The sequence below is a fragment of the Arvicanthis niloticus genome, chromosome 1 (genome assembly GCF_011762505.2).
Source record: "Arvicanthis niloticus isolate mArvNil1 chromosome 1, mArvNil1.pat.X, whole genome shotgun sequence".
NCBI classification, from domain to species: domain Eukaryota; kingdom Metazoa; phylum Chordata; class Mammalia; order Rodentia; family Muridae; genus Arvicanthis; species Arvicanthis niloticus.
Genome location: NC_047658.1, coordinates 116402212 through 116415443, shown reverse-complemented (window position 1 = coordinate 116415443; position 13232 = coordinate 116402212).

The following is a 13232-nucleotide window of genomic DNA, read 5'->3' as shown; positions in this document are numbered from 1 at the left end:
CAACTACCCTCTTGCTTCTGATTAAAGCCTGACTCCTTTATTCCAGAACTTGCAGGCTATTTTTAGAATACCAAGATTCTGTGATACTCAAGGCACTAAGACAAAAGCTGATTGATAGACCTCCATAAATGACATGCCAGATTTCAAAACACTAATACAATTAAAGGGTGTACAACCAATGCAACTTACATTAAATACTGTAGAAGAAACAAAAGTAATTTTATCTTGACAATTAAAAGAGCCTTAACACATGTGATAACACCTGTTTAAAATCCAGATCCTGCCCCCACCTTTATCTCTTGCTAACACAACATCATAGAGAACTGCAGCTAACTTCCATATGTATCCAGAACTGGACTTCCAAATGAAGACTTTTATTTTCAATATCTGATTGTTTTTTATACTAGTCCATGATTGAGTCTGAATAACTGATCACATTTAAAAAAATATGAGTCATTATAACTTCTCTTTTTGATTCTCTGTTCTACAAGGTCTAAAAACTTGAATCAAGGCAGCATGTCCCCTCAGGGGTATAGGTAAGCAATGGTGGGTCAAGAACATATGTCCAATACAGCTTCTCAGTCACTATAGTCAGCAAGCTCAGATGTCAGCATCATTCTTTGTCCCAGTATCAGCATGTCTCAGCAATCTCTCTGGCAGCCACCATGGTCCTTCAGCATCCTGAAAAAAAAAACACATTCCCTCTTCCCCATATTTAATACCTGATCTGGATCATGCCTTATGCCAGTAACTGGATTCTTTCCTTCCACTTATGCATAAGAATGCCTACTTGTAGAGTGCCATAGGCACACTAGCAGAAAGTTCCTTGGCCTCCAAATTTTTTTAAAGAAAATTTAAAATAAAAATTAAAAAGAACATGATTTCATTTTATGAAGATATTGTTTTAAGTTTCCATGATCCCCTTCCACAGGTAGATACTGTTGATAAAATTATTTATGGCCTGATGTCAGTATTTTTATTTTGATCATGCCTCACGAATGGCATATATTGCTTGATCATGCTAGCCCTTTAGGTCCTGGTAATACCTGGTAATTCCTGTCAATATTGTTAAATCTTGTCTTTAACAACATCAACAAGTTGGCCCCCAAAGCACATGGCTTGAACCTGAAAATATAACCCCAGACAGAATTATTAAATTAACAGGCTGGAAAGCCAAGGATGGGTAAGATTCTGCACAGACCCTTACCAACCTAAGACAGAAGTGCACTGATTTTGATAATGCATATTCCATGATGGGTAAGGAGGATATTCTTGTCAGATTGACCTAAGACAGGCTTAGTCTTGTTTATGAAATAAAAAGGGGGAGAGGCAAAGAGCCTTTGGGGCTGCTCGGCAAGAATCTGACATGGGCCAAGGGCAAGGAAATGGGCTGCTTGGCAGAAATATGACATTGGCAAAGGACAAGGAAGTAGGCTTTAGGCAGGAATGTGACATTAGGCTAGAACAAAGATGTAATTTCAGGTAGGAATCTAAATCTTAGTCTAGAACGAAGAATTAATTTCAGGCACTAATGTAAATTTTAGACTAGAACAAGGAAATAGTCTTCAAACATGAAAATGACTTTTGGCTAGGACAGAGAGGTTGGCTCAGATATTTTGGTCATTCTGATAAGCCCTTAGAAATAGTGATCATGGAAGTGTTCATGGAATTTTGTTTATAGCCTTGCTTATTTTGGGACTATTTGTGTTTATTGTCTTGCTCATTCATTGACTATTTGCATCTATTGTATTGCTAGTCCCTCAACCTAGAACTGACCTGAATACTAACTTGCATGTAATCCAAATGGAATAAAAGCAAAATGATGGAGGGAGGATGGGATAAAGGGTTCTAGGGAGGGGAATTGGGGAAGGGGATAACATCTGAAATGTAAATAAATAAAATATCCAATATAAAAGAAGAAAAAACAATTAGGGAACCAACACCCTTCACAACAGCCATGCATAGTATAAAATGTTTTGGAGTAACTCTTCCCAAGCAAGTGAAAGATCTGTATGATAAGAAATTCAAGTCTCTGAAGTAAGAAATTAAAGAAGACCTCAGAAGATTTAAGGATCTCCCATGCTCGTGGATTGGTAGGATTAACATAGTAAAATTGCCATCTGTCCAAAAGCCAGTGTACTGATTCAATGCAATTCCCATCAAAATCCCAACACAATTCTTAAAAGACATGCAAAGAGCAATTCTCAAATTCATCTGGAATAACAAAAAACCCAGGATAGCAAAAAACTATTCTTAACAATAAAAACCTTTTGGGGGACTTTCCAGCTCCAATCTGTGCCTGCTGAGAACAGAGACCCATAGAGAATCAGTGCTGGACCTGACCCCTCACAGCACACACCCAGTTGGGCTCCCCACGAGTTTTCAGACATCCAGCTTTACAGGTGAGACCTTAAGCCCCTCCCAAAAATCTTATGTGCAGGACCCCTGGAACCCTAGGAAGCAGATGCCCACCTAGCCAGATACCAGGGTGCCTTCCTGCTACCATCTGTGCCTGCTGGGAGCAGAGACCTGATCCCACACAGTACACACAGCAGTGGCAGTTTGATCACTCAGCTCATCTCACCAGGATCACAGGATCAAAGGAAGGACGGGCTCTAAACTGAGACAGGGGACCACATAACACCAGAGATAACTAGATGTGGAGAGGCAAGCATAAAAACATAATCAACAGAAACCAATTTGACTTGGCAGCATCAGAACCCAGTTCTCCCACCACAGAAAGTCCTGGATATCCAGCACACCCTAAAACAAGATCCAGATTTAAACTCTCATTTCATGAAGATGATAGAGGACTTTAAGAAGGACATAAATAGCTCTCTGAAAGAAATGCAGAAGGACACAAGTAAACAAGTAGAAGACCTTAAAGAGGAAACAGGTAAATCCCTTAAAGAAATACAGGAGAATGCAAACAGGAGAAGGAATTGAACAAAACCATCCAGGATCTAAAAATTGATGTAGAATCATTAAAGAAAACTCAAAGAGAGACAGCCCGGGAGATAAAAAACCTAGGGAAAAAACAAGAGTCACAGATGCAAGCATACCAACAGAAGAGATAGAAGGAAGAATCTCAATGGCAGAAGATACAATACAAGACATAGACACAACAGTCAAGGAAGATGCAAAAAGCAAAAAGCTCCTATCTCAAAATACTCATGAAATCCAGGACACAATGAAAAGACCCAACCTGAAAATGATTGGTATAGAGGAGGGTGAAGAATCCAAACTCAAAGGGCTAGCAAACATATTCAACAAAATTATAGAGGAAAACTTTCCTAACTTAAAGAAAGAAATGCCCATAAACATACAAGAAGCCTACAGAACAGCAAACAGATGGGCCTAGAAAAGTATTTCCTCTTGTCACATAATAATCAAAATTCAAAATGCACAGAACAAAGAAAGAATATTGAAAGCAGTAAGGGGAAAAGGTCAAGTAACATATAAAGGCAGAGCTATCAGAATTACACCAGACTTCACAACAGAGATTATAGAAGCCAAAAGAGCCTGGGCAGATGTCATTCAGATCCCAAGAGATAAAAAATGCCAGCCCAGGCTACTATAACCAGCAAACCTTTCAATTACCACAAATGGAGAAACTAAAGATTTCCAAGACAAAACTAAATTTAAGCAATATCTTTCTACTAATCTGGCCTTACAGAGTATAATAGAAGGAAAAGTCCAATACAAAGGAAGGTAACTACACCCAAGAAAATGCAAGAAATTAATCTTTTACAACAAACTCAAAAGAACAGAAACACACAAACATAATTCCAACTCTAAGAACAAAATAACAGAAAGCAATGATCATTGGTCAGTAAACTCTCTTGACATCAATGAACTCAACTCCACAATAAAAATATATAGGCTAACAGCCTGGATACATAAACAGGATCTAGCATTTTTTGCATACAGGAAATGGAAACACACCTCAGAATCAAAGATAGGTATTCCCTCAAAGTAAAAGGATGGGAAATTTTTTTCTAAGCAAATAGTCCTAAGAAACATGTTGGAGTAGCTATCCTAGTATCCAACAATATAGATTTTCAACCAAAAGTTATCAAAAAAGATGGGAAAGGTCACTACACATTCATCTAAGAAAAAAATCTACCAGGAAGAACTCAGTTTTGAAGATCTATGCCCCAAATGCAAGAATACCCACATTTGTAAAGGAACTGCTACTAAAACTCAAAACACACAGTGAATCCTACCAAATAATAGTAGGAGATTTCAACACCTCACTCTCACCAATGGACAAATCATGGAAACAGAAACTAAACAGGGACACAGTAAAACTGAATGAAGTTATGAACCAAATGGATTTAACAGATATCTACAGAACATTTCACCCTAAAACAAAAGAATATATCTTCTTTTCAGCACCTCATAGTACCTTAACAAAAATCGACCATACACTCAGATACAAAACAAACCTCAACAGACATAAGAACATTGCATTAATCCCATATATTCTATCAAATCACCATGAACTAAAGCTGGCCTTCAAGAACAACAAAAACAACAGAAAACCCATATACATGTGGAAGCTGAACAACAACTATCTAGTCAATGATAACTTGGCCATGGAAGAAATAAAGAAATAAAAGACTTTTTAGAACTCAATGAAACTATAGGCACAACATACCCAAACTTATGGGACAGAATGAAACCGGAGCTAAGAGGAAAACTCAGAGCTCTGAGTGTCTCCTAAAAGAAACTGGAGAGAGCATAAACTAGCAGCTTACCAGCTCATCTGAAAGCTCTAGAACAAAAAGGAGCAAATAAACCCGGGAGGAGAGGACAGCAAGAAACAATCAAACTCATGGCTGAAATCAACCAAGTAGAAACAAAAAGAACTATACAAAGAATCAAAAAAAGTAGGAGCTGGTTCTTTAAGAAAATCAGCAAGAAAGACAAACCCTTAGCCACACTTACCATAGGACCCAGAGACAGTATCCAAATTAACAAAATCAGGAATGAAAAGGGAGACATAACAACAGAAACCGAGGAAATTAAAAAAAAAAATAATTCCACTACAAATGTCTATATGCAACAAAACTAGAAAACCTGCATGAAATGGATAAATTTCTAGACTGATACCATGTACCAAAGTTAACTCAGGATCAAATAAACTATTTAAAAACAGCCCCATAACCCCCCCCCCCAAATAGGTGTGGTCTTTCTCTCAACAAAAAGTGTGTCCAGTACAGATGGTTTTAGTGCATAATTCTATCAGACCTTCAAAGACAATCTAGTACCAATACTTTTCAAACTATTCCACAAAATAGAAACAGAAGGAACAGTACCCAATGCTTTCTATATAGTCACAGTAAAACTGATACCTAAACCACCGAAGACCCAAAAAAAGAAAGAAAACTACAGACCAATTTCCCTTATAAATATTGATGCAAAATACTCAATAAAATTACTGCAACATGAACCATTGGTGTTCTTTTCAGGAAAATTTCCCCTGTGCCAATGTGTTCGGGACTCTTTCCCACTTTCTATTCTAACACATTCAGCACATCTACTTTTTTGTGGAGGTCCTTGATCCACTTAGACTTCATCTTTGTACAAGGAGATAAAAATGGATCAATTTGCATTCTTCTACATGCAACCACCAGTTGAACCAGCACCATTTGTTTAAAATGCTGTGCTTTTTTTTCACTGTATGGTTTTGGCATCCTTGTCAAAGATCAAGTGATCATAGCTGTTTGGGTTTATTTCTGGGTCTTTAATTCTATTCCAATAATCTACTTATCTGTCTCTGTATGAATACCATGAGTTTTTTTGTCTTTACTGCTCTGTAGTACAACTTGAGGTAAGGGATACTGATTTCCCCAGAAGAATTTTTTAATTAATCATTCTATTTGTTTATATCTCAAATGATATCCCACTTACTGGTTACCCCCTCAACCTACCCCCCATCCCACAATATCCCATTTCCCAGTTACCCCTCTGACATCCTCCATCCCATAACTGCCCTCTCTGCTCCCTTTTTCCTGTATAAGAGTGTTCTGCAACCCAAACTCTCCCTCCCCACCTGTCTAGCATCCCCCTACTCTGGGGTATCAAGCCTCCCAAGGACAAAGGGTCTCTTCTTGTGCTGCTGTCAGGCAAGGCCATCCTCTGTTAACATAAGTATCTGGAGCCAAAGATCCCTTTCTTGTACACTCCTCAGTTGGTGGTCTATACTCTGGGAGAACTGGGTCAGGTCAGACTGTTGTTCTTCCAGTGGGCTTTGGAATCTCCCTCTGCTCCTGTCCTTCTGCCAACTTTCTCACCATGTTTCCTGAGTTTAGCCTGATGGTTGGCTCCAAGCATCATCCTCTGCATTGGTCAGTTACTGGCAGGACCTCCCCAGGAACTGCCATACTTGGTTCTTGTACACAAGCGCCTCTTGACCAAGGCTACAGTGTTGGGTTTGGTGTCTGAAGACATGATGTATCCTCAGGTGCTGCAGTTCCCCCAGTTGGCCCTTCTATTAGACTCTGTTCGATTTTTGACTCTGTTCTTCCTTTGGACAGAAATATTTCTGGGTTTAAAATTTTTGGGAAGGGTGGGTGGCTCCATTCCTCTACCAGGGGCCATGCCTATCTACTGGAGGTGGTCTCTACAGGTTCTATCTCTCCATTCTCTATACATTACAGCTAAAGTCAATACCATTGTGTCCTGGGATCCTCACATTTCTCTGGTGTCTGAGACCCACCAGAGGCAATCCAAGTTCCTCATTCCCCTTGCTTTGTTTTTATTAAAATTGAGTATTTTTATTCAAGTTTCTGACCCTCTGTACCTCTCTTTAATCATTTTTTACTGTCCAGATTTTATCCTCCTTCTGATCCACCATCTGACTGTTCGACATTCCACACCCTGTTCCCAGGTCTCCAAGAGGATGTCCACCAAACCCCTTCCCACCACACCGCCCTACTGCCTGGGGTCCAAGTCTCTCAAGGGTTAGGTGCATCTTTTCTCACTGAGTCCAGACCCAACAGCCCTCTGCTGTATATGTGTTGGGGGTTGGGGGGCTCATGTCAGCTGGTGTATGCTGCCTGGTTGGTGGTTCAGAATGTGAGTGATCCTGGGGGTCCAAGATAGTTGAGACTGCTGGTCTTCTAAAGTCACCTTTCTCCTCAGCTTTTTCCAGCTTTTCCCAGGGGTCATCAGCTTCTGTTCATTGGTTGTGTGTAAAAATCTGCATCTGACACTTTCAGCTGTTTGTTGGGTCTCTTTGAGGGCAGTCATGTTAGGCCTCTGATTGATTGATTGATTGATTGATTTGATTGATTGATTGATTGATTTTTACACTCCAGATCTTATCCCCCTTTGCTTCCACCCTCCGGCTGTTCCACATCACATACCTCCTTCCCGCACCATTGTCTCCACAAGGACTTCTCAACACCCCAACTCCTACCTCACCAGACCTCTAAACTTCCTGGATCCTCAGTCTATTGGGAGTTAGGTTCATCTTCGTCTAAGCCCAGATCCTCCAGTCCTCTGCTGTATATGTGTTGGTGGCCCCATATCAGCTGGTGTATGCTACCTGGTTGGTGGTCCAGTGTTTGAGAGATCTCAGAGAACAAGATTAACTGAGACTGCTGGTCCCCCTACAGGGTCGTCTTCCTTCTCAGCTTTTTTCAGACTTTTCATAGTTCAACAACACAGGTCAGCAGCTGCTATCCATTGATTAGGTGTAAATATCTGCATCTGTTTCTTTCAGCTGCTCGTTGGTTCTTACAGAAGGCAGTCATGGTAGGTACATTTTTGTGAGCACTCCATTGCCTTAGTAACAGTGTCGGGCCTTGAGACCTCCCCTTGAGCTGGATCCTACTTTGGATAGTCTCCATAGCATCAAAAATAGTGTCAGGCCTTGGAGCCTACCCTCGAGCTGAATATCAATTTGGGCTTGTCACTGGACTTTTTTCCCTCAAGCTCTTATTTTGTTTCCTGCATTTTTGTGGTCTTCTTTGATTTTTTTCTTGAGAGACTTGAAGTTCTTGTCATACAGCTCTTTCACTTGTTTTGTTAGAGTTACTCCAATATATTTTATATTACTTGTGGCTATTGTGAAAGGTGTTGTTTACCTGTTTTCTTTCTCAGCCCTTTTCTCATTTGTATAAAGTATACTGATTTGTTTTAGTTAAGTTTATATTCAGCTACTTTGCTAAAATTGTTTTCATCTGTACAAGTTTTCTGGTAGAATTTTTGGAGTTGCTTATGTATACTCTTATATCATCTACATATAATGATACCTTGAATTCTTCTTTGTCAATTTGCATCTCCTTTACCTCCTTTTTTTTGATGCTCTAGCTAGAACTTCAAAAACTATATTGAAGAGAGATATGGGGAGAGTGGGCATCCTTCTCTTGTCCCTGATTTTAATGGGATTGCTCCAAATGTCTTTCCATTTAATTTGATATTGGCTTTTGGTTTGCTGTATATTGGTTTTGTTATGTTTAGGTATGGGATTTCAATTCCATCAGTAACCTTCAGATTGGGAAAAAGTCTTCACTAACCACACATTCAAGAGAGGGTATATATATATATATATATATATATATATATATATATATATATATATAACTTAGGAGACAACCTCCAAACCCACAAGCAATTCAATAAAAAATGGGGTATAGAACTAGAAAATTCACAACAGAGCAATCTCAAATGGCTGAGAAGCACTTAAACAAATGTTTGAAGTGATCAGGGAAATGCAAATCAAAATAAGCCTGAGATTTTACCTTATACCAATCATGGCTAAGATAAAAAGTCAGGTGACACTACATGTTGGCAAGAATGTGGAGAAAGAGGAACACTCCTCCATTGCTGGGAAGATTGCAAATCTGTACAGCCAGTCTGGAAATCAATCTAAAGGTTCCTCAAAGAATTGGAAATAGATCTACCTTAAGGCCTAGCTGTACAACTCTTGGGCCTATACCCAAAAGATGCTCTACTTTGACACAAGAGTATGTGCTACACCATGTTCCTGCTGTCTTATTCATGATAGTCAGAAGCTAGAAACAATGCAGATGTTTCTCAATGGAAGAATAGATACAGAAAATTTGGTACATTTATACAACAAATACTATTCAGCTATTAAAAATGAGGACATGAGTTTTGCTGGCAAATGGATGGAACTAAAAAATATCATCCTGAGTGAGGTAGCTCAGACCCAAAAGGATTGTATGTATTCACTAATAAGAGGATATTAGCCAAAAAATACAGAATACCCAGGATACAATTCACAGAACTCAAGAAAGTTAACATGCTGAAGAGCCTAAGTGAGGATTCTTCAATCCCACTTGGTAGGGAATGGAAAGCAATTAGAGTAGGCAGAGGGAGGGATCTAGGTGGGAGAAAGGAGGTGGAGGGGAAGAGGGGCACATGAACTGGTATTGGGGGTGGAACAGGAATGAAGCCCTGAGGGCCAGCAGAATGAATGAAAATATGCAACCTAGGGAGGTGGGAAGTAGGGGACCCTTTAGAATGTACCAGAGACCTGGGAGATGAGAGCCCCTCCAGACTCAAAGGGAGGGACTTTAGATAAAATGCCCTATGGTAGGGAGAAGTAACTTGTAGAGTCCACCTCCAGTAGAAAGACAGGGCATCAAGTGGAGAGATGGGGTTGCCATCCCACAGTCCCAAACTCTACTCCAAAGTTGTTACTGTCTAAAAGAACTGCAGGGACATAAATGGAGAAGAGACTGAAGGGAAAAAGTCCAGTGACAGGCCCAACTTGAAATCCATCTCAAGGGGAGGCTTCAAGGCCTGACACTAGTACTGATGCTGGAAAGAGATGTAGTTGTTATGCCCAAACGAGTTCTGAACCCACATGGTAGGGTCAAGCAGCTGGATTAGTACTGATGCTATAGTGTGCTTACAAAGAGGAGCCTATCATGACTGCCCTCCAAAAGACCCAACAAGAGTCTGCATCTGAAAGAGTCTAATTGTATTTTTGAGAGAAAAGTTTTTTTTAACAGGAAGGGTGATATGTAGGAGGAGCAAAGGTGAGAGGAAGAGAAGGAGTAAGGAGAGGATGAGAAGAAGGAGAAGAGAAGCTAGGTGATGAGAGAGAGAAAGAGAGAGAAAGAGAGGGAGGGACCTGGAGGCAGATGTTCACGTGTCTCCACCAGTCAAAGATAGGTGATAAATCTAGGTTAGGTATTGGGTTACAATTCTGATTGAGCATTACCAAACTTATAAAGCCTTTGATTAACATTTTTAAAAATTGTATAAAAGCAAAAAGGAAAAGGGGGCATGGGATAGGGGTTTTCTAGGGAGGGGAATTGGGGAAAGGGGATGGCATCTGAAATGTAAATAAAATATCCAATAAAAAATAAAATAATAACAAAGAAAGAGTTAGATGCAGATATTTACATCCACTGGTGACCCCTGTGGTTGAATTAAGGAAAGGATGAAAGAATTTGAGTAGGCTGGTGACCCCACAGGAAGACTAGCAATTATAACTAACCTGGATCCCCAAGATCTCTCAGATACTGAGCCACCAACCAGCCAGGATACACTAACTAGTACAAGGCCCCTGACACATATTCAGGAATGAACTGCCTGGTCTGCTTTCAGTGAGAGAAGATGCATCTAACCCTTAAAAGACGAGGCCCCAGAGAGTTGGGAGGCCTGGCAGGGTGGGGTGGAGAGTAGGGACATCCTTTTGGAGTCAGAGGAAGAAGAATGGGATGAGGGCTCTCTGGGTGGTGACTCAGTCTCAACTGGACTATAAAAACACATTAAATGTAATGTGTTAGAAGAAGTTAATGAAGAGTCGGCGCCCCTATTCCCTGGACTTGGAGACTAAGGTGGTTAATATTGGACTGTCTTTCTAGGGAAAAGTAGAGGTTTTGTTGGAACAGGGAGGATTAACTAGGATTTAGTGCATAGCCACAACCTATTGATAGAAATCTGTATAATTAGTATCAAGATGAAGTTATAATTTCTTAAATGGCACAAAATTTACTTTGATTTCAAATTTAAGGTTTTCATTGGTACGAGTTTCTTATTGATATAAAAATGGGATGAATACTGGTACTCATATAGGCATTGTGCCTGTATAACACATTTAGGAATACAAGGCTTAGACCCAGTCCTTCTTTAACTTTTTTTTTAACAGATTTGAGATGGTTAGCCTGTGAGTTAAGGGACTATAGCAAATTCATGGCATGGAGTTTATTGTTAGGGTGTTCTCTATGTTTTATTTAGAAATAGCTGAGAGGAGTTAACAGACAGCAGTCCAGTTTATCTTACATGGATAGTTAGTTTTCAAAATGTCAGAAGTCCACAGAATTGACGTTACAAACATTTCTATATTAATGTTCATTTTGATTAGAGACCTGTCTGCTCCTGACAGCTTCCTATATTGAATTCTAAGAAGAAATTGAGCATCCTTGGAGTTACTCCAGTTGTGCAGAGACAGCCACAAGGCAAGAATTGCCTCTTTCCATCTACAGACAAATAACTGTCCAGAAAAGAACACACTTGCAGAATAGTCGACTTATTATATCTGCCTAGACAGAGTAATCAGTCCTTAATAATTTTGCATCACTAAGGTCTGTCAGATGATTCTGGGCCAGAAGGCTGAAGATTTGATGCTCCAACGTTCTGTAGTATAGGGGCTGTCCAGGGGTTCAGCAGTCTCTATAAATTGGCTAAGTTTTAGAAGCTATGCTTTGTGTTCCCCTTAATTTCAGTTAACTCAGTCATTCTAGATTTCTGACGGGGTTGAAGACCTATAGTCTCATAGCCAATCCTGGCTATTTACTTTGAGAGAAAAGATCTGAGTGGAAGGTTTTCATCTGACATTTATTCTAAGCCAAGGAAAAAGCCAGGTTCAAAACTAAGTGTTTTAGTTAGGAGAGATGACAGAGGTTCTGGTTAGTCAACAAAATGATGGACTGGGTATTAGGATTATCTTGTACCTCACTGGTACAAATAGGAATAATTATGCTCTAATTGTATTTTGAGAGAAAAGTTTCATTTTAACAGGAAGGGTGATATGTAGGAGGAGCTAAGGGGGAAGGAGTATGGAGAGGAAAAGATGGAGTAAGGAAAGGAGAAGGTGAAGGAGAGAAGCAAGGTAATGAGAGAGAGAATGAGAGGGGGAGGGGGCATGGAGGCATATGTTCACATGTCTCCACCAGTCAAAGACAGTTTATATATCAAGGTTGGGTATTGAGTTACACTTCTGATTGAGCATTACCAAACATATAAAGCCTTTGACTAACACTTAAAAAATTGTATAAAAGGAAAAGGGGACATGGGATAGGGGATAGGGGTTTTCTAGGGAGGGGAAATGGGAAAGGGAATGGCATCTGAAATGTAAATAAAATATAAAATTAAAAAATGGAAAAAAAAAGATGTGGCCCCAGAGAGTTAGGAGGCCGGGCAGGGTGGGGTGGAGAGTAGGGACATACTTTTGGAGTCAGAGGAGGAAGAATAGGATGAGGGCTCTCTGGGTGGTGCTAACAACTGAAATATAAAAACACATTAAATGTAATAATAATAATAATAATAATAATAATAATAATAATGAAATATTCATCCAATAAAAAAAGATTACCCCCCACAGAAACAATATAGTTGATAGTTATTGGACTTATTTTTCATTAATACCTGAGAGTAAGATCCCACTCCTGAAAACAGCACACATTTTGCCAGTAGACTTAGAAAAGAGTTGATACTGAACTGGAAGCTTCCTGTCAGATGGCTATCTTTTATAGCAGCATGGAGTGCTAAATACCCTGCCAAGAAATAAAAGATATGAACAGTCTTAGTGTAAGCTGTGACCCCTCCAAACTAATATAATATCTTACCCAAAATGATTTGTCCACAGAAGGAATTAATGATTTGGGGGTAACCAATATCAGTTTGGTGGTATTCAAGGCCCACTCAACAAGAGAAAACCTGTGTCTGGTATTGTTAATCTGGCCATGAACCTGTGGCTTGAGAGTCATAGACTCTGGGGGAGAATTTTATAATTTTGCTAAATTGACACAATATGTATTTATCTTCTAAAAGCTTATACTTACACTCATAGATTACTCCAGCTCTTGCCAACCTCAGAAAAGTTTTTGCAATGAATTTATGTTAACATTGATAACCACAAATGATCAAAGTATAGAGATTAAGTGGCTGTGCAGTGTTCATCCCCAGCTGGTACATTTCTGCCACATCCCCTGTACCCAAGGCTCAGTAAAGAGGTGATGGAG